General features: G+C 39.1%; 1 protein-coding gene across 4 annotated transcripts in view; it reads left to right on the top strand.

Moving 5' to 3' along the window:
• The first annotated feature begins 652 nt into the window (after positions 1 to 652).
• The window catches only part of tab2 (TGF-beta activated kinase 1 (MAP3K7) binding protein 2), a 50,813-nt gene continuing 29,030 nt past the window's right edge, over positions 653 to 22,435 (top strand). Inside the window, exon 1 of one of the 4 annotated variants that reach the window (XM_044105637.1) lies at positions 653 to 859. The gene's annotated coding sequence lies outside the window, so the exon portion shown is untranslated. Of the gene's footprint in view, positions 860 to 2,705; positions 3,689 to 22,435 lie in introns of those variants that run through there. The other 3 variants (XM_044105638.1, XM_044105639.1, XM_044105636.1) reach the window with 3 other exon arrangements.

The following is a 22,435-nucleotide window of genomic DNA, read 5'->3' as shown; positions in this document are numbered from 1 at the left end:
AAGTTCCCAGATGCTGTCGGTCCAATCTGACTGGACTGGAGCTGCTGTGCATAAAAAACCCCCAAAAAAACAATAAATTTGGTCTCCAGATGTGTAACCTGGTTCTGACTGAATATGAGTGCATGCTTGTCGGGTTTTTATTTGTTAACTATATTAAAACACATGTATCACTTTATGCACTTTTGCAAAAGACAAAAAAAACCAAAACAACAACATCGTATTCACTTGGCGTGATGTGTGTTCGCACAAAGAAAGTGAGCAAGTAGAAAACACGGGCTGCAGCCACAGTCACAAAGTGAAGTTGTTGGAAATTCTTAAGGATTCTGATTCTGTTTTGTTTTCCTACTGATTCAGCGAGCTGACACTGCGCCCCGCATGCCTCAAACTTCTCACAGAGTGTGGAAGGCATTGTGCAAAGCAAGGAGAGCAGTGTTCAGGGAGCATGAGAGGATGCACTGTTCCCCTCAGCGCGGCGCTCACAAGAGACGGGGAATTCTGCTCCCTGGGTTTTAAGCTCCAGGGTCAAAGGTCAGAGTCCGTGTGAGATAGCTGCGGCCCGATCCTTTCTGTGCGTGAGTCACCACATTACGCAGACACATGAGACGCCACATGTTTCCGCCGAGTTCTCTTGAGAGCCGTCGGATTTTTCACCAATGGCACTGTTTTCTCGCTCAACCCCGCGAGCTGCGGGTTGATGCAGCGCGAAGCGGTGAGCAGGAGACGTGGTTCAAAAGGCGAGTTAAGTGGGCCACCTGTTTATGATGTCCATGCGGAATGAGCAGCACCAACAACGGTTTCTTGTTGGGAATAACTGGCTGCAACAATGCAGAAGGAAACTGGAGGACACAATGGTTTCGTGGTGAGTCCTTTGAAGTCGAGCTTTGTTTGTTTGACCTTAAAAAAAAAAGAAAAGAAAAAAAAAGCTGTTGCTGGAAACAAATGAAATTCTGTAATGTAATGAGGTGATACTGGAACAATTTAATATCCAACACTATATTTTTAGAATGTTTTAAAACCAGTCAGCTCCAAGATCCTGGAATTAAAAACTCCATTTGGCTTTTCTGACTGCTGGGCTCCTAAAAACCGGAATGCCGGCTGGATCCAGTGAAAATCATTCCAGATATACTGTACAAAAAAAAATTTTTTTAAATGACTCATTTTAGGTCGTTTAGAGTCACAAGACTATTTTGTTTAAATATTTGGACATTTTAATGTCAATCTTCACAACACGGAAAATTAAAGTAAATTTACCAAAACTCTGCAACGTCATTTTAAAGGGGCAGTTTTACATATTTTCCAGGCGCATAGTGTAATTTCATATATATATAAAACATGTAAAACATGACTTAAAGAAATTTGACATTGCAATTTGATGCTTTGAAATTCGTCTCTGTCTTCTTAAGAAGCTCCTCTTCTCTCCTGCACTCTGTCCCCAGTATATCATCACAACAATGCTTCCTCATTATGCCGTTTACAACAGTTCTGAGGAGCGCTGGACTGAGAAGTCATTCGTACGATGAGCTCATATGAACACATCTGTGCATAAGGAAGGTGCAGTTACACCAGCTGTTTGCTAATAGCTGCTGCCACTAGTCTGAAGGAACTGAGAGGGGGAGGGACCTTTGTGAGAGCAATTTTGCACAATCCACTGCCTTTAAAACAAGCAGTTTTTGGTTCAGGAAAATATTAGGACACCCCGACATAAAAATGACAGACAGCTGTATCACATCAGGTCATGTTTAATACATCGTCACTCATCATTCTGAAGGAGGTTAGGTCTGTTTAAACCTTGCTGCTCTGGTTGCTGCCAGGGTTAGTCTGTCGAGAAGGTAAGTTTACCCCCGAAGCAGACAGCAAGATCCTAAAAGAAGTCTCCAAAACTCCTAAAAGGAAAGCCATATTAATGTTCCTGGTGTAGTTACACAAATTCCCATACCAATTTGTTATTTTCGATTATGTTTTACTAAAAAGTGAATATCAGAAAGTTTATTTAGACAGAATATTTCACCTGAAAAAAAAAAACAAAAACACTAAATGATTACTAAATCGAGTGTAAAAAATCCTTGAGATGTAAAGGTGAACGTCTCTTCACAGTGAGCTTTCTTCTGCTACCTGGCAGCTCTTCAGCTGTTCGAGTGGCTGAGCAAAGTGTGTTTACAGTCCCCTGATGAGGGAGCTCGTCATGTTTGGTCTTCCTCTCCCTACAGAGTCGGTGAGCCAGAAAGAGCGTTTCAGGTTCAGCTCTGTTTGTGTTGCTGGAGTGGTTCAGTCCAGATCTTTGGATATCATTATTATTATTTTTCTTTCAACCGGGGGAAGTTCCCCATGGTATAAACAACTTATTCCAATTTTTTTGGAGAATGGGTGTGATTTCTAATGCTAACCACATTTTGACAAAAAAGAAAGAAAAGGAATCCCAATCGGTGCCATGTAGTAAGACCAAATCCAACGTTTTGGGCTATATATGAAATGCAATGTGCAATGGGAAATCATTACTACGCATCCACCTACACACATCGTCACAGAGGTGAAAACACTGTGAGGGTGCTTGGAAAAATTCTCAATGCAAAGATATGCAAATCTAGTAGTAACACACTGAAGTAGACTTACAGCAGCAATATTCTCTATGACTTAAATTTAAAAATCAGGTTACTTTCCATCTAACTCACAAACATACATTACTTTTTAATGGTTTGTCACATTTGATCCAAATATAACACATTCAAGATTGTGGAAATAAAATGACAAATAGTGAAAAGGTTGTACCTTATGGTACAAATGTTATAGTGACTTAAGTTGTAATCATGTTGTAATCATGTAGCACGACTTCTCAAGCTATTGTTTCAAACAAGTCTTTTTTTATGGATATCTCTCATGTGTCAAGCACTCTTGGTGGGTAATATTTATTGAATTAGCGTTTGAGGTAGAGTTTTTGTAAAGAACAAAGCACAGCTATCTGAAATCCATATGTCAAATAAGCTGTTGTAAATTGTTGCTTGTTTTTTGTCTTTGCTGTCTGAAAGCATTCAAAATGGCTTCAGAAAATCTCAGCATTCCAGCTCAAGGTTTTGGAACAGTTACCCATCAGCTGACCTAAGGATAAAATTACAATGCGATGGAATGCTGGTGATAAAACGTCCCTAGGAAAACCAGTTTCCATCCCTTCAGCCGTAACCAAACTCTTCCTCTAGTTTGTCTTCTGCTTGCATATTCTGGAACTGCAAGCAGCTCAACCTAATTTTCAGATGGTGAATGTTCTCCTCCTCCATCAGCACAACTTTGGAAACTGGGGGAAAAAAAGGAAAACAATTTCTTCATCTCGCGATAGCAGCTCACTGAAGCAGCCGCCATATTCTGTGACAGTATTTTGATTCGTATCTGCTGGAAGTGAGGAAAAAGAGAAAAGTGAAGGGCTGCAGAGGGGAGGGGGGGCGAAGACGAGGAGCTGTCAAAAAGTTCTCCCGGAGTCTCTGTCAAACAGCGGAGGGCTGTGGCTCGGTTTGCCTCCGCTTCTTGCTTTTCCGAGGACACAGGCCCGGGGCCTCGGTGTTGTTAGCTCTTCTCCCAGTGAGCGCCCGGACCCCTTACGGCTTCTCCTCTCCCAGCTCCGCGGCCCTTCGGAGGTCCGGCGGCGGTCTCGGGTGTTGAAGGCGACCCGGGGAGCGGCGGCAGCGGCGGAGACTGGAAGGTAAGTTCCATTTAATTAACGAGACTTTTCCATTTAGCGACAACCAGGAGGGAAGGATTTAGTCTCGTTTTTCTGGAGTAGAAAAAACAAATTGAGCGTCTTCTACGGCAAGTGTTGTTACGTACGAGCCACACAGCCAGAGAAGAAAAATTTGATGTGTGGAAAAACTTTTTGTCTCTAGCAGGCAGCTAGCAAAGTCAGCTAAACTTAAGGGTTTATAGACCGTCGCCTTCCTGGCCCAGTGAAGAAAAAAATTTAAAACTTTCGAAACCTTTTCCGAAAGTATAACGTATGTGTTAATGGCTAAATGTGGTAATTATTAGCCGCCTCCTTAGGGTTTTACACTGCCAGGCGCAACATGTTTTGTAGCTCATGTTAGCCCAGGCTACTTTTTCCATTGAGCTCTCTGTTGAAACCTCGCAAAAATTAGTCAAGATGGAAAGGTTCAATCATTAAACTGTAAGCTAAGCTCCTTCATCCGGGTTGGTTAATTTCAAATCAACAAGTTTTTCTCGTCTCTAATGAACCGACGTTATTTTGAACAATGAGATAAATACGAGTACAGTTTAGTGTCTCCACAGATTATTTTCTCATTTTGCTGATAGACACTGTTCAGGTCTGGGACACTGATTTCGGACGTGTTTTGATTTATTGAAACCTTCCTTTTTCTGTGATGGAATGAAAATACAACAAATAATTATTTTAGTGCATAGTGTTATATTTTAGTAGCAATGTTTTGACATAGATATTTTTGTGTTCTTGTGTGCTAATAATTAAAATTCTCATTTTCCCAGCACAACCTGAATGATTTGAGAATATTCTAGTACTGTTGTTTGTTTGTCTATAGTGTCCCTACTAAAACAGTTTTTTAAAATGAAATAATATGTAGTTTTCCCTTTTCATTATTCCATTTACGTTTCAGTGAGCTAGTACAGCTGGGAGTGAAACAACCCCACAGCCTGCTGCCTCCATTGCCATATTACATACAGTGTATTTGACTTACACACACAGAATTTATCAGTGTGGCATTGGTGAAGGAGAACCGTCTGACTCCACAAGCATCCTCCCAGTTCTTGATCGTGTAAAACTTCTTTTACAGCAGATAGTAACACCAGCGCATGCAGTCCATGGCAGATTTGAGCTTTACTGCTTCCTGGGTTGTTATGGAACATTTTAATTGGGTTTCTTCCCCAGGAGGACATTTAGTGTCTTCTCCCGGACTTTTTAAAGACGTGAAGTTGCACTCGATTGCAGTCGTTTAAGCTGATCTTGGAATATAGAGGTGTTTGGATTCGTATCTGCTGTAGCTCAAAAAATGCTCAGTTTTCACTCAGCGTTTACTAGATGTTCTCATTCTTCTCACTGATCAAACCGATTTTTATTCAGAGAAGAGAAGTTTGTATGCCCCAAGATTGTTCAAGTTAATAAATGACCTAGAATCTTTAGCATCACTTAAGATTGTATGTATACAGTTGAGCTTTTGATTCATTAGGGGTTAGCAAAACCCTACGATAAATTAAAAATGGAGCATACAACTTTTGTTCTAAAAAAAAAAAAGAATAAGTGAGGTTAAAGCAAAGTGAAGTTCAAATAAACCAATAAAGGCCTTACGAGAACACTGTACTGCCACTGTTTAAGCTTCTGACCTCTAGCTTATATACGCTTTCAGAAGTTGATTGTGTTGCACAACTTTGGCCTGGTAATGAAACATTCAGTGACAGTTTATAACGAAGATCCTCCTGGTTGTCCAGATGACCCCATTTAAACTGTTGCATCAACTGATGAGTTGGTCTCGACCTTTTGCAAGCCGCTGATACGAACGCTCAGTTGGTGCGCTTTGTGTTGTTAGAATGATGTGTTTGGCCTGAGATAACCCTCCAGGAGAATGTTGACTTCCTCGTCATATATTATTTCTACATGTGTGGCCTCTAAAAACGTCCGGCTGGATAGTGTGCTACAGAGTGCTGTCGCCTTTGAAAACCAAAGAGACGTTTTTGATCTCAGTCCAGCTATTTGAAAAAAGCCATCTTGTACGGTATTTTGTTATGACTCTCCACACTAGGAAAACTTTCATTTTTAACATTTTGGTTTTGTTTTCACGTTTTAAGAAAAAGGTAAAAACTTTGCCAAAGAAGGAAATATTATTCTATGGGATATGGTGGAAATTATGTAAAAGAAAAAAAAGAAAGTCCACCAGATGACGAGAAAAATGGGTGTAAAATTCAAAATAATTATAACATAAAGAACCGCTAAAGCTTGCTTTTACATTTGTTGGTTCTTACCTGCTTTGATCCAAAGTTAATTTTACCCTACTTTATCTCTTTTATTTATTTTACAAATTAAAAATATCTTTAACAAACTGTCTTTTATTTCAATCATTCCTTTTGTGATTTGACCTGAATTCAAAGTGGAAATAAATGGCTGTAAAACAGGCCTGTCACTAAAATGATGGTTGGGTTGACATCACTCTGAACTAGGGGAACCCAAGGAGAGCTGTGGTGGAAAACAAAACCAGATCTTCTAAAAACTGAACTTTCAAAACAGAAAATTCGATTAACTGATGAAATTGATCGATCACCCACCTGTATTTGCAGCCAAAATTTACTGTCACAATTTTTTGAAAATATACAAAAAAATAATGATTTTTGTATGTTTATATAGCTGTTGTTAACTGATTGTAGCTGTGATTGCATTTACAATGATTCATCTTGTTTCATTTTAGTAGGAGCCAGTTAAGAAACTTACTGAACTTTCTGACATAATGGGATGATGTTATCGTGACACCTTCAGACTTGGTGCATCTATATCTCACTCTGAACTAAATCAGGTTTTATCCTCTGCAGAGGTTGACTGACCTTTTACTTTTACTACTTAGACTAGATTCAGAGTCACCTTTTTTTTTTTCTGCAGAACTCTGGATGCCTCCAGTCCAAACCTGCTGTTAACAGCTAAACTCTGAGAGTATATGTCATTCATTAGCAGTTTGTGCCTGCCTTGACTTGCAGTCAACACTGCACTTCCTGACCAGAGAACTGCCATGGCCAACTGTTTATAGGTGCAGACCCCTAACTGAAACCATGTGTGCCTGTAGCTGGGCAAACGTGTTGCCAGGAGACCTCGCTGATTTGCCACTCTGCAGAGACCCAGCAGTAGCTGCTCGCAGCGTTTGTGGTAAGTGCCAAGTCAGGATTTTTGTGCAGCACGAGGGGCTAATTGCCCTGTTTGGATGTCATGAGGTATCTGCAGAAGGCCTGAATGAACACGTAAAAGAAATGTGCGGATCAGTAAAATAGGAGCCTCCTGCGTTTGCGCGGTGCTTGTTGACGCGGGTGTGAATGCTTGGGCGCAGTAAACAAGTGCTGCACTAGGACTTGTTCTTGAGCGCAAACCAAGTTTGTGGCTTTCTGTTGTGCCAACACTCAGGAAAACAGGTTTCGTTAGAGGGAAGAGACGTTTATCACTTTCACAAATCTCCATGAAAACAAATGAATGGCAAATTTACAGTTTGCATCTATTTTTCTATTTGCCTGTTGGGGAGGACGGTTGTGTCCTTGGACTGAGTAGAAACATGGAGTGGAGGAAGTACTTGTTCCGATCCATAATGTCAGTTTAACCTTGGGAAATGATTTCTCTGTTGCCGACTCATTTCAGTTTCTTTTTAAGGCTGCAGATACTGGTTTTGTGTATTTCCAGCTAAGGCCCGTCACCTGACCCCTCAGACTGCTCCATGCTCGCGCTCTCTGTCAGATAAGTAAGTACACAGAGTGCATTTCCCACCGAGTGTCTCTTCTGGTAGGGCTGTGGAGCTAGCTCCTAGTCGAGTAGGCAGAAGGAAGGATCCACCATGCTCATTCCAGCAGATTCAGGAAGAGGGCCTGGGTGTTGGGAACCCTCCCCCCTCCTGACTATGTGGCTGTCAGGAACAGAGGCTCCTACTGGAGCCCCCTCCCCCTGTCCACTTCTTCTCTTTAAAAGGAGGCTTCCATTACATGCTGCTCATGCTTCTGGTTGGTCCTAGGGTGAAAATGCATTGGCTGGTGCAGACACTGTAGGACTCTGTGATGTATATGATGTATGTGCAGTGTTCACGTCACAGTTAATGTAGGGCCAAGTAAATCTACGCGTTATGGAAACTGTTCAGGAACACAAATCCTTAAGAGCTTGTTTTCCTGCTGCATTTTTACCAGATAAGCGTACGCCCACTGGCCACTTAAAGCTGCTCTATGGAACTTTTATATAAAAAAGAAGTTTTTTACAAATTTGTTAAAACTATCACCATGTTGTGGCAGTATAATACGAGACAGATAATCTGTGAAAAGATCAATCTCCATCTTCTCCCTGATTTACTATTACCTACCAAAGAAATGCAACACTCCCAGTCGGAAGCGACCAATCAGAGCCAGGAGGAGGGTCTTAGTGCTGTCAAACATCCTCATGTACTCACTGCTCAATGTGCTAATGGTGGAGAAACAACTTACAGGAAAAACGTTTATCCACTGTCATTGGTGGCTATGCTAACTAGCCTGAGCATTCAAAACAGTATCTGCTAGCTGCTGCGTAGCAGAGAACAAGAAGTAAGGGGAGGGTGAGGAATGCCACACGGTGGATGAATGACAGAACTAAGATCTGCCTCCTGGCTCTGATTGGTTGTTCCTAGATAGTAAAAGTAAAAGGCAGAGGAGCTTGATTTTTTTTTTCTTTCTTTTTTTTCTTTGAGTTTATGGTAGTTTATGCTATCCTGTCACTATGAAACTTTTATAAATATTTTATTTATTTATATTTTTACATATTTCTTTAAGCATGCATAAAGAAATAAGATTGCAAAAGATTGCAAAAGATTGTTTTAGTAATTTAGTAATCTATTGATTATTCTGACGACTAATTGAGTAATCGAATAAAAAAAATATTAATAAAATATTGGTAAAGTCTGACATAACAGTATTAACATTGGAAATAAATATCGGCTCAACTTTTCATGTCTGTACATTCCAAGCAATTATTTTTCTGTATCATAGAAAATTAACCAGTAACAATAATCAATCATTTTTATTTATTTATTTATTTTTTCCCCCACCAGGGGGTCCTTTTTGTGGGCTCTAGTGTCCCTTTTTTCATAGTAGGCTGACAGGAGAGGGGGGAAGACATGCGGCAAATGTCGTCGGGTCCGGGAATCGAACCCGCGACGGCCACGTCGAGGACTGAAGGCCTCCAAACGAGGGGCGCGCTAACCTCTACGCCACCGGAGCACGCCCCATCAATAAATTTTTTAAAGTCAATCTGGAGAATAATTACACAAAAATCTGAAATTCTATTCAGTTTATTAATAAACATAATAAAGAAGCAGACTGACATTGGGGGAAAAATACTCCCGTGTTTACATATTAATCCTCAGAACAACTCTTACTTTATGCATTTATAGATTTTGTGTACACTGGTAGAACCTCGTGTTCCTGCTTTGCAATGTGCTAATTGTGGTGAAACGACTTGCTGTTCCAGGAGAACTGTTTACCCGTCCTCATCGGTGGCCATGCTAACTAGCCTTGGCATTTGTGACAAGCTCCTCTTTGATAAGCTGTAACAGAGAGGAATGGGGATGAAAGCAGTGCATACATGAGCTTGGTTGACGACGCTGAGACCCTCCTCTTGGTTCTGATTGGTTATTCGAGAGATTTAGTTCTGCAGATGGCAGAAAAAGGAGCTTTTTAAAAAAATAGATTATCTGTCTCATATTATACTGTCGTGACATAGTGATAACTTTAAGCTATATTTAAAGAAAAATACCTAAAAAAAAATAAAATAATAAAAGTTACCTACTGTAGCTTTAATTAGGTACATGACCCCCTTCTGCCTTCACAACTGGCTTAATCCTTTGTGGCTAAGATTCCACAAGGTGCTGGAAACATTCCTCAGAGGTTTTGCTCTGTGTTGATGCATCACACAGTTGCTGCAGATTTGTCAGCTGCTAATCCGAATGGAAACCTCCAGCTGCGCCACATCCCAACGCTGCACTATTGGATTGAGATCTGTTGTCTGTGGAGATCGCTGCAGTTAAGTGACGTCACAGTCATGTTCCAAAAAGCAGCTGAAGATGATATGTTCTATGTGACATGGTGGATTAGCCTGCTGGAGGTAGTCCTTAGAGGGTTGGTTCATGTCTTTAACCTTATAAGGTTAAAGACGTGGTAAATTGTGTCCATCACAAGACCACAGTTGCCTCTTTAACTCTGAAGTAGTCTGCTATTTTATCCATTTCCTGTAAACCCAAACAATGGTTGTGAAAATGTTATGTTGTTTCACTTTAGATTATAATTTTTTTTCCCTCATTTAAAAAAAGAATTGGATTCTTTATTTGCATTTTTAATTTTAATGTTTTATAATAAAGTGGTTAAATACAAAGCAGCAGAATGTGACAATCTTCTTAAAAGATTAAACAACAGAATAATCTATAGAACATTCCTACAGGGACAGTATTATATTACTTTCGAGGTTAACATCATGTTATAATATTTTACTCTCATCACAAACATACCTGAAGTGTTGCCTTTTTTCTTTCATGCATGTTTGAGAAATCATTTTAGTGTCCATGGCAACCATTCAGCTGTGCAAAACACCTGAGTGGACCTAGCACCGCCTTTGAGACGCAGCTCCTCCTCAGAGCTGCAGTTGCCAAGCTTCTGAGATTATGCAATACAGAGCAGCTCTCCTCTGCAACTCTCCCACTCAGCTCCTTCAGACTAGTCAGCAGCAATTAGCAAACACCTGGCAGACATCTGCTGAGCTCATTATAGGAGCTAGTTCTCAGTGAAACGCTGGTAAAAACATTATTAAAGGGTTAATAGAGAAGTGACGTGAGGACTTCCTGAGTTTCAGAAAGAGCAGGAGTTTTTAAAGAGACAAGAGCCCAATTTCATGGCATTAAATTATAAAGTCAAATTTCCTTGCAGTCGTATTTGATATATGCAGCATTGACTACTTAGTTTCTTGATTGTGCTATGAAATGTGACTGGAAAATACATAATACATAATACTGCCTCTATAATAAAATAAACGTTAGCTGCAGCCCTTATTCAAAGTCACTTTAATTCCTTTTCGTCCCCATTTTGATGCTTGCTTTGACCTTGGGTAGGTCATCTTCAACACGACTAAATATGCAAATGCACATAGTTTCCAGTGTGTGATTTGCTGAGGTGCATTAACAATTGAACAGGTGTGCCTCAGAGAACATTTATGGCCCCCATCGTTGTGGAATATATCATTGTGTCTGCCAGCGGCCATTGTGAGATTATTCCCAACAGTTTATCATGTTGACCTCATTTCTGTTCGACTGGGTCTGTAGTGTAGTGAATCAGCTCTGCATCGTAACATGATGTTTACGATGTCATTTTTCAATCCATGAAATGTATGCAAGGTAAAACATTTATTGTGATAGGGGACTTGAAATAAGTTGATTCAATCTTTGACATTTAAAAATAAGCATAATTGATAGAATTATTGCCCCTTTTAAGAGAAAATATAGTACTTGTTTCAATAACTTTGATTTAAAATGAAAAGTAATATTTATTCCTGCTATTAGGGAAAGAAAGGAGAAAGGATAAAAAAAATAACGTACTGATCTTTGAAATAAGCTGCATGATGAAGTAGTTTGTAGCGCCGTTGCCTTGCAGCAGGAAGGTTCTGGGTTCGAATCCATGCAGTTCTCATGTTCTCTCTGGGTACTCCAGCTTCCTCCCACAGTACAGAAATATGACTGTTAGCTTAATTGGTTTCTGTAAATCACCCTTAGGAGTATGTGTGTGTGTGTGTGTGTAAGAGGTTATTTGATCTGTGTGTCTCTGTGCTGGATTGGCAACCTGCACCTACAGGGTGGATCTTGCCTTTCGAAACGTTTCCTTTGACAACTCGAACTTAAATGAAAATATAAGTTCAATTTAGTGTGTCAGTATAGATAGAAACACTAAATTGTTCATTAAGTATGTTGTGCTAACTGTACAATTTAGCTTTTCGCTGTCCTAATCTTTATATAGTAACACTAAGAGCTCATATTTGGGTAACTACATTGTCATGTCTCTTTAGAAATGATCTGCTGTGATCATTCCTTGTGTTGCACTTTAACAACGTAGACCAATTCCCACTGTACCATCTGTAAATCAGACGTTTGTTTAGCACACACAGTGAGCAGCCAAGTTCTGCTTGTCCACTGGACTAACTGCTTAAATGTTAAAGAAGCGGTTTAGATAAGGAAATGAAGATGCATGTAGATTAGGTAATGGTTGACAAAAACTTTAAGTGTTTGATATATGTGTAAGATTAGGTTGTGGCGTGTTGTAAAAGTCAGCAGTCGTATTGCTGTCGTGAAGGGAGCTTTCCACTCCTGCAGAATGTGTTTCCAACTGATCTGGAAAATAAAGATAAGTGTCACTCTTAGTTTCCATTTATGTTGCCTACCTCATTATTGTTTCTGTCTGGCACGTCATGATTTTGACTGTTTGCAGTTTATGGAATTGCACATATTTTGCATATGTTTGAGTCTTGTGACTCTTTTTCAAAGGCTGATGTCATAAATCAGCGTTCCCGAGCTTTGGGCTGCAGAGCGCAGAGGTTTTTAAGATATTTAGCACATGTGTTATGAAATAATCACTGGATTTATAATTTTATTAGATCAAACTCTTTGGTCCTTGGGTGTCTGCAGGAATCAAAATGCTGTATCTAGTTTGATCACTAGTAAAAGGCTAAAATGCTGATTGAAAATGTTTTATTACTGTGAGCTCTGACATTTTGTTGTCAAGTAACTGTCAAAACCATTGATGCCTATGAATTTATTAATTAAATTATCAAAATAAAGCACTAATCTTTGGCCTTCATCCTGTTATTTCTCTAAGATGAGCATGCTAAGATGCTGGCTAGCTAATTTTCTCTCTGTCTTTTCTAATTTTCGGTTCCTCATTTCCCTTTCTCTGAGAGGGAACTTTTGTGTCTCTTGCTGCAGCATCATTCTATACGTCAGCTGAATCAAGGTGCATGTGTGGACTAATTTATCTTTCATCTTGTTTCAAAAAGGATTGGGACCTCAGACAGCATCTGTTTTTAAAGCAGAATTCAAACTCTCGACCACTGGTCTTTAAGGGCCCCTCCTGGCTGTAGGCCCTTGGTAAATTGTCCCCCAAACACCCTCAGAGTCGCTACAGATTTCAGTGGATATGCAGTATCTTCAGCATTATTATAAATTATATCTTAATTTATTATACCAGACATTGGCCGTTCTGATGAAAGATCCATATTCATTTCCTCTGTTCATTCTGTTTCCTACAGTGACTTTAGGATACTAGAGGATTTGTAGTTTACCTTCTTCTTCTTTTACTTTCCTTTTTGAAGTGAATTGATAAAGATAGCAATAACCACATCCTAAAGTCAGGCTGTGCATGCTACCATTTCCCCATACTGCTTCACTTGACCTAAGTTTTGGGTTTAGCTTGTTTGCCTTCCTATTCTGCAGTTTTTTTGACTTCTCTCAAATGGCACATCGTCTCACACACGTTACCCATACTTTGGACCAGTTGGGCATCAGGTGATCAAAAGTTTAAGGCTACATCATTGAAAAGCCAAGATCGTTGCAAAAATTTGGATTTGGCTTCATTTTGCACAGGTATCCACACCGTCGTGTGATTGTTGAACTGCATCAGCAAGGCCTCTTGCAGCCCGTCATTGCTGCTGAGGTTGGACGCAGAAAGATTACAGAAATGGACCCCACTTCCAGACAGTGCATGCCCTTTGTGAAGCCATCTTCACCAATGTGATCAATATTCCCTGTAGCCTCCTGAAAATACAAGCGTTAAATATTCCCAAACAAACTTGTGAGGTGATTAGGGCAGGGCATTAAATCAAAAACAGTATATATCATTATAAATCAGTATCAATATGTCCAATAAAATTCTCAATGATTTCACTGAACTCCGATCCAGAACTGCACAGCATTCTCGGGGATGTAGGCAGAAGAAACGTTTTACCCACTCAACCCCTCACAGCCCGCTAATCAAGCTTGGTGGCATCAATTGACTCACTCATGTTTCATGTTTTGCCACTGTGTCTCATAACTGCTTAAGAATAAAATAAATAAGTACATGAAGTGAGAGATTGAGCACAATGGCTCAAGAGGAAACTGGATAAAACAGGAAAGGTCACATCACCAGTTTGGCAGTATTTCAGATATTTAAAGCAAAAAAAACAATCAATTATCAATATCGACAGATATGAAATTGTGGTACATCTTTAATAGAGTGATGCATTTTTCAGCCATACCATCCAGTGTTAGAGGTGATTATCAAGAATGCCACAGTGACTCATTACAAAGTCCTTTTTTAAAAAAAAACTTTTCATTTTTATTTTTGGGGTCGTTTTGGTTTGTGATCAGTTGATGAACGGCCAATTTCAGTTCAGTGGTTGTCTGCAGTCAAATACTTAGATCTTTTTTTTGTTTTTTTGGTCTCGCTGTCATTCCTTAAGGGTAAGCACACAAAGAATAATGTATAAAGTTACTAAAGCTAACCATACAATAGCTAATATTAGTTTAAAAAATGTATTTTAAAAAGCCTGTTTTAGAGCAGCCCTTTTGACCGCTCTTGTCTGAAAGGCTAAAAATGAACTATTTCATATTGTGGTAGAACTCGGGATCACCAGGTCCAAACTTTACAAAAACTGGAAATTGGCCACAAATATCCCAACGGTGCATCAAAATTTTTTAGACAAAAGTAGGGTTAGTCCTGTTGCCCAGTCGTTCTGTTAAACTCATAATAGGCGTTTAATGTGATCCTGCTTGAGATATTAACACTGCAAAATGGTTAAAGACCAGCTTTTTATGTTTATAATTTTTTTAGATTGCCTCTGCAGAGACATGGCTATGAAATAGGATAGTAGCAGCGCCATCAATTAAAGGAACACAGTGGTGCTCCTAGACTGGCTCACTTTGACTGTACCATTTAAACTAATTGGAAACAGAGCCGCTAGTGTCTGAAACGGGTAGCGTTGGAGCTCTTTAGCATTGTTACAAGCTTTCATTTCCACCCCTGCTTCTTTTTAATGGTATAAAAATGGAAGTCAATGGAAGTGGCAGACCAGCAGGATTGCATTGCCTCTCGCAATGAAGGAGGAGAACATGTTGTGTTCCAACAATCTTTGTAGGATAAAAGGAGTCCAGGCTTCAGAAAGCCTACTTCCTGTTGTTGAGGTGAACTGTCTGGTGGGTGATTTACTTTCGTGCAAAATGAACTTTGCATCCCGTCTTTCAAAAATGCTCTGATGTTTGTCACAAACAAGCAAAATGCCGTTTAACTGTAACGGCTCATTTGCTTGTTTACTTGGTTTCATTCACAAATCTTCCTGTCCTTCCTCTTGCACCTAACCGCAGCGCTGTTACAGCAAGAGCTGTCGCTAGAATGTCAACGCCGTGACAACTCACAGGAAGATGGGTCAAGAGTTATCTTTGGCCTCTGCGCTCCCTGTGCAGACAGAAGTTGATGCAGCAGGATACACATGTGTGTGACACAAACACTTCCTCTCTTACTAACACTGATCTTCAGCTCATTCTCACATTAGACTCTTAGTTTGAGAAGCAGGCTGCAGAAAGTGCTAAATGTAAAATGCAAATTTTTTTAGAAAAGGTGATTGCACTAAATGACACAGTGAATTGTTGCAGTATTTGATGACTGCAACATCAAATGTTATATATATGCTTTTTACTATATATGCATATGTAGTAAAAGTATGCTTTTTTTACTATTTGATTGTCTTCAGCTACTGCAAGAAATCCAATTCCCATCTACTACATTTCTGAATCGATTTAAAACGCTTCAAAGCTGATTTTAAAGCAGCAGTGCTATGTAAAATTAAGTTTTTAATCTTTACATCTTGTCATGATATCATTCCCTCATCAAAAACGGACCTGGAGTGCTGCTTTGATTATTTCATGCATATTTGAGAAATCCTGTAATCTCCCATGGCAACCATTCAACTGTGCAAAATCCTTGGTTGGACTAGGCCTGTCTCAATAACAAATTTTGCTGGATGATAAATTGTCCCAAAAGTTATTGTGATACATATTGTTGGTTTGACACTATTTTCCAGTAATATAATGGTAATGGCAAAACGATGCAAGAACACATTCTCAAAGATCAACAAACTTTACATTTTAAAGTCAGGTTCTTCAGACTGGCCAGCAGCTATTAACTAACACCTGGTGGAACTGCTGATCCCAGTATTCAGGTTTCTTCTCAGTGCGACGCTGCTAAAGGGTTAATTGAGAAAGTCGTGATGACTTTCTGAAGGCACAGAGTTGGAAAGAGCAGAACTGTCTTAGAGACAGAGGTTCAATTTCAATGTGTTAAATTACAAATGTAAATTACATTTATTTTAAGTCATATTTGATATACACAGAATTTTATTTTAAATTTTTTACAAAAACTGAAGGTAACAGGTACTTTATTGTGCTATAAAATGGGACTATGATCCCGAAAGACCCACGATACTGTCCCTTTAAACATTTAAAGAATGTCATCTATGAATGCCCTTGTGTCTTCTGAAGATGCTGTGCAAAGCTCACCACTGTTCTTTCATATGGACATGAGTCCAGCCCCTCACACTGCACTCCACTTTATCACTCAGTTCTGTATCAGCCGTGGCCTTGATACTTCTCGCCCAATAAATGACTTAAAAGAAACTGAAACTTTGCATAAAACACTTGTAGAAAATGTTTTGCATCTTTCTGCAGATGTTAAGGCTCAAGTCTCTTTTGTCTCTTGAGCACAACCTGAGTGTGGCACATCCAGCCTGGTCTGGTTTCCAGGCGTTGTCCTGACCAAGCAGGGCAGACAGAGGTGTGTTAGATTGAAAGCAGGTATTTGTGCTCACTGGGACAGATTTACGCAGTAGGTTGTGTGTAAATCTGCAGCTTGCCGAGCCAGTTCCTCGCTCCAAAGCCAGACTGGGCACAACACACCAGTTGTGTGGGTTTACAGATCAAACATCTAATCCATTATAAAGCAGAAACTGTTTAGCTGGAGATCCACCAATCAGATTTTTTAGGGCAAACTTAAGAAATGACAGATTTTATCAGAATACTTTTCTCCAACCTTCCTGCTATTATTCATTATTTACAGGAGCAGAGGTGATGCCCCACTGTGTGAGAGCGATTAGTCCCTATAAACCTGGGTTTTATTAGCATTTTGTAACAACAACAAAAAAAAAAAACAAACAGAAAAAAGCTTTTGGTGTGGACATTTTGAGCTGTTTTCTCATTGGATATTATGACCATTAGCATCGCCAATATCTTGGGTTCTGTGGAAACGTAGACTCTTACTGTAACTCTAACATTTTAAAAAGGCTGTCAACATTTTAAATTCCTGCACGTTTAATGGCAAACAAAAAAGAATAAAACAACCTTGTTTACAGGAGTTATCACATAATTTTTAAGAATTTGATTTTAACTCAAAACATGAAAAAATGTATTCGCGTGTAATTTTAGTTGCATTTCTTACATTACGGAAACACTGCAACTGCAAAATTGTGTTTTCTCAACATTAAGAGAATATAGACAGATAAAGATTTGTGCAAGCTTTGTTATATTTCAGCAGTTATTTGCGGTTAACATGAACCATAAATGAAAAATATATAGCAGGAGTTTTGATCAGGATAGTAATTTATAGACCACCAGAAAAAAAAAGTTTCCATGATTATTCCCATTTACTGCTCAACAGTTATGTCCTTTCTTTAAATTTTACTATATGTTGTAAAGGGGCAGTATTGTGTAAAATCAACATTTTTGAGCTTTTCATCATGATATAATGTTATTCCCTCATCAAATACATATCTAGGTTTACCTCGTGGCAATCATTCCACTGTTCAAAATGCCTTTGAGGACGAAGCACCTTCTATCACAGAGTAGCCCTCCCCCACTCGGCTCCTTCAGACTAGCCAGCAGCAATTGGCAAATACCTGGTGGAACTGCGAACCTCATCATACAAACTCGGTGCAACACTCCCAAGAATGATGTTAAAGACTTGAAGGAGGAGTGACCTTGTGACAACTTCCTAAAGGCAGCGTTTCCAAAGGAGCAGGAGTTTTTAAAGAAACCAAAACCCAATATAAAGGCGTTAAATTACAAAGTCAAATTTCTTTGAAGACGTATTTGATATAAATATCACTTCTATAGCTGCAGGTTACACAGTTACTTGATTGTGTTACAAAATGACACTATGTGTCTGGAAAATGCACAATATTGCCCCCATAAAGAACATGCTGTTCAGTTGCACATACAAATCAGTTGTTTTTGATGCATGTAACATACTAAAAAAAATCTATATTTCAATATAATCAATGCAGACATTTTTTTTAAGCTACTCATCTGCTTCACAATTGATTATGAAGCGAGCTGTTTACCCCAAATGTGTACATCACAGCAGAACCTCAGACTCAGGTGCTCGACCTCTACCCTTGTCCTACAGTGGCTTACCTGATGGCCAACAGTTTCAAACTCCTTTCACATGGCTAACTCGGCTACTGGGGTTGCACAGTATTTTAAATAGCAGTCGTCATTGGAATATCAATATCTGAAATATGGCAATCGTAAGACTGCTGGGATGCAAGGTTTGGTCGTATATTAGATTTCCAGCGCTATGCATGCAGGTTCTGCATGGCAGTAATATATCTGCCCTGCTGGGTGAGCGTTCGCTGCCCTCGATGCACACATTTCATGTATATTTTTAGTGCCTGAGATATTAAAGCTCATAAGGGCTGGTAAGGACATTATGATGGAAAAGAACAGATCGTCATAATGATAATCAGCAAATGTGTCGCATTTATAATGTAACATTTAATTACACTGAATCCAAAGTACAAACCTTTCATTAGAAATATTAACACTCTTAGCAAGTGGTGTCTTGTCTACAGTTTTCTACGCAGGAAAGTGACTCAGTTGGTTTTGTAAACTAAATAATTTCTGAATTACTCGTGATTTATTAGTTTATAGCAATAAACCAGTGAATCATTTATTGGTTCTTTCTGATCTCTGTTGGAAAGAGCATAATATCTTAAAACATTTCCAAAAGGATATCAAGGATTTTTCTTATTTGCATCAAGTTTGAGATGCATTTGATAAAAATAACAATGGGATTAGGATTATCCTTACCATACTGTCAGAATTTGACCATATGCTCCTCTAATCTGGAACAAATTTACAGAAAACTGCAAAAAAAAAAAAAAAAAAAAGCCAAAACACTGAGTTCCTTTAAATTGAGGCTAAAAACATCCACCTGTTTAGCGCCGACTGATTCATAACTGGAACATTGGTTGATGTATTTGATGTCTGCTTGACGATGGTATTTGACAAACTGTTATGTTTATAGCTGTTTTATAATTGGTCACTGTATGTTGTTTTTAAAGCAGAAAGCACTTTGAGCTGCCTTGTTTTTAAGCTGTGCTGCACAACTAAACTTCACTGATTTCAAGTTTCTTTTTGGCATTTTAATAAACCCAGAGTTTTGATTTGTATTTTCCCAAATAAGCTTTTTATGGCAGAATCTGGTCAGCATTAGAACCTGTTGTTGCAGCAAAAGAAACCTGATGTTAGTCTCTTCTGGTCAAAGAAAAGGACAGTGACCTAAATTTGTGGAATTTCTCAAGAAAATGTGGGTGTGCACCTTGTTCTAGTTTTGTTTTCTTTTTATCTTATCTCATGACCACAGTTTTGTGAAATGCTGTCTGTTACCAACTCTTATCTGCTGAGTAGTTGTACCAATGTCATCTTCTTAATCCTAACACTGTCTTTAAAATTAATCCAGCATGCGCATGTTGATGGCTATGAATATGCAGGTTTTTATTTATTAGTTTTGTGGAGCTATTGCTCTGAGACACTTATGACCTTTTTTTTGTCAACACTAGTACAACATCAGCACTGTGTGTAGCTCCTATATCCCCATATTTCATGGCATAGAGTGACAAATTATTCCTGGCCCTTGTGAAATATTCCCCCCACCACAGCAGCAGCAGACGGCTGGGACCACTTACTGCTGTTGGTAAGACCATCCAAGTCGAGTAGCAGAGCATGACTTGAATGTTTTGGGATGGCTGGATTAAGGCTGAATAGCATTTGTTGAGTGGAGGAGTCACGTGACGTCGCTGCTATGTGTCTTTTGGTTGGCCTTAAAGTGGAGAATGATACTCCTAACAGCTGCGAGAAGCATTTCCGGTGGAGGCTTTTCTGCTCAGCCAGACAGATGGAGATCCAGCAGCACACTCGAGCAAAGATGCATCCATCAGTCCCTCCATGTTCACTACATACATGAATGTATACCTCATATGCATGCAGGTTTTCAAAGTGTAATATCGCCCTGGTAACGATCTGGAAGCCCCACTTTGATCACAGCTCTGCTTTTTCTTTCATCAAAGCAGTGTTCTTGCATTGAGGGCAGACCTGAATGCTTTATGGGTGAGATTTTGTTACTCTGTGTGAAGAACAGTGCTTAGAGTTGGGATGTGACTGCCAGGCGCTGCCCCTCCTCCAGGAAATCACCGTTTAAATCCGAGCTCACCTGAATGTGGATGATCAACGTTTTCTACTTCTTAGGTGGCAAATGAGGGTGCGAACTAGACCGACAATAGTTAGTGAATGGTGACTAGAGAAAATAGAACTGAATAAAAAAGACTCAAAAATAACACATTATTTATATTTTATGAATACTACTAACAGTTATTTTAATAATTGGTTATTTTAAGATAAGATGGAAAGACAAAAAAACTTGACAGATTCTGCTAATTTTTCATTTAATCACTTAAGCATTTTATACAATATTAAAAAGAAATTAAAGGGTGCACGTGTTAAACAATTCAATCCTCTTTTCTTTTTAAATAAGGGAATACACATTTTATTGACTAAAATCCAATAACAGCATTCCTGTTACCAAGTGTTCACTTGATTATTTATAGCAAAGGATGCAACTAAAAAATCTTAACATCAACATGTGAAAGACTCAGACCTTTCTGCTGGTCTTAACATCAGTTCAGTGTGGGGCTGATCTGTTGTTTCTCTTTTTTTATTAATTGGTTAATAATTGGATAGCAAAAGGTTCTTAGTTGGAAGTCCTGTTTTGTTTTACAGAATTGAACCAGGTGAAACTGCCACCTGAGGAGTTCTTGGTAGAATAGATTTGCAGACAGCTAATTATTATTTTTTTAATCTATTTTACGCAGAATGTATTTTTTTTTAGTCCTAATTCCTGCTTTGCTGATGGTAAAGCAAAGTGCCTTTTTTGAGTTTTACACTCCAGTTAACACTTAATTGATTACTGAATTAACCAGTGATACAATCGATTAATCTGATTAATGGTTTCAGTCCTAAATATTTCTTGAATAAGGACGTATTGGTGTGAGATGCAGGCAGTGGTGAACCTCAGAGCTGCGTGTCGGTTGATGAATGTGTGAACGACTTCCTGGTGAAGGTGGAGCTGTGAATTGGGATTGACAGGGAAGTTATGTCTGGTATTTATGACTTTGTGTATCAAGGACAGGGTGTAGTTAAATCAGCAGACAGCACACCAGGTATTAGTCAGAGTGCAGACTGATCTCATGATAATTGGCTGCAGTGGGATTGGGAATTGTACAAAAAGTAAATGTGTTTCACTTTACCCTCTGAGGTTTTTTTTTTTTTTTGCTTGTTTGTTTGTTTACCCCCAAAGTCCAAATGAGCCAGAATCTGAGCTCTTAAGTAGATATGGAGGTTTCCTGTTGTAAAAATGGTCTTAAGATGTGAACTGTGTACATAAGGAACTTGCAGGTTTACCTCCCACAGTCCCAGTCTACAATCCTGATTAACATCCCTCAATTCAGACCTTTGACTGTAATATGACAATAACGAGTTGTTTGGACTAGGATCATTTCCAGACTCTGAGTCAGTCAACCTGTAACTGACTTTAAATTTACTCTTCCTGTTCAGTATTTTCCACCCATCCTACAGTCTGATTGACGGTCTTTTACCTTTTATTAGAAGCAGCAGGGTGACTTTTTGTCCTTTTACATGCAGGCTCCAAGTAGATCTGTCAATGAATGACAGTTTTCAGTAGTTAGCCATTATGCTGTCCTTAAGTTGGAGTTTATTTATGTGAGGTGGTTATTGTTTTGTAAATGAACTGGTATTTGGTCCTCTCTTTAGTGGAAAGTGTTTAACTTTGTTCTTTATTTTAAAACATAAGATTAAATATGTTACTAAATCTTAAGGACAACACAGTTCAGGTATTCTTATGATCATATTGTTAAACCTTCCTTGTATTATAAGCTTTATGTCTTTCCTTTTTACACGCTTCATTATTTTCTTTTTAGGACATTTTAAGGATTCCTACTGGGTAATCTCTCTAGATCAACATCCTGGCTGCTAATCCTACTACATTCACACCAGACCTGTTTAGTCCACTTTAATCCAACTCCAGTCCGTTTCCCTGGAAAGTCCAGTTCATTTTGGGAGGTCCATCCATCCTTTCATTATCATACATGCTTGTCTCATTGGTGTTGCGAGGACTGCTGATGTCCATCTCCAGTGGTTGAGAGGTGAGGTTGGGGGGAGTGCACGTTTTTTAAAGGGTACGGTTCAAATGACACAGTGCAGTGTGATAGCCACCATCTGAAAATGTAATAAATTTTGTAATTGTGGTCCCCAATCCAACCAGGACTATCAGGTGTGAAAATAACGTGAGTGTATTCACACCAGGA

Source organism: Gambusia affinis, linkage group LG22, assembly GCF_019740435.1.
Source record: "Gambusia affinis linkage group LG22, SWU_Gaff_1.0, whole genome shotgun sequence".
NCBI lineage: Eukaryota > Metazoa > Chordata > Actinopteri > Cyprinodontiformes > Poeciliidae > Gambusia > Gambusia affinis.
This window is presented reverse-complemented; position numbering and strand designations above follow the sequence as displayed.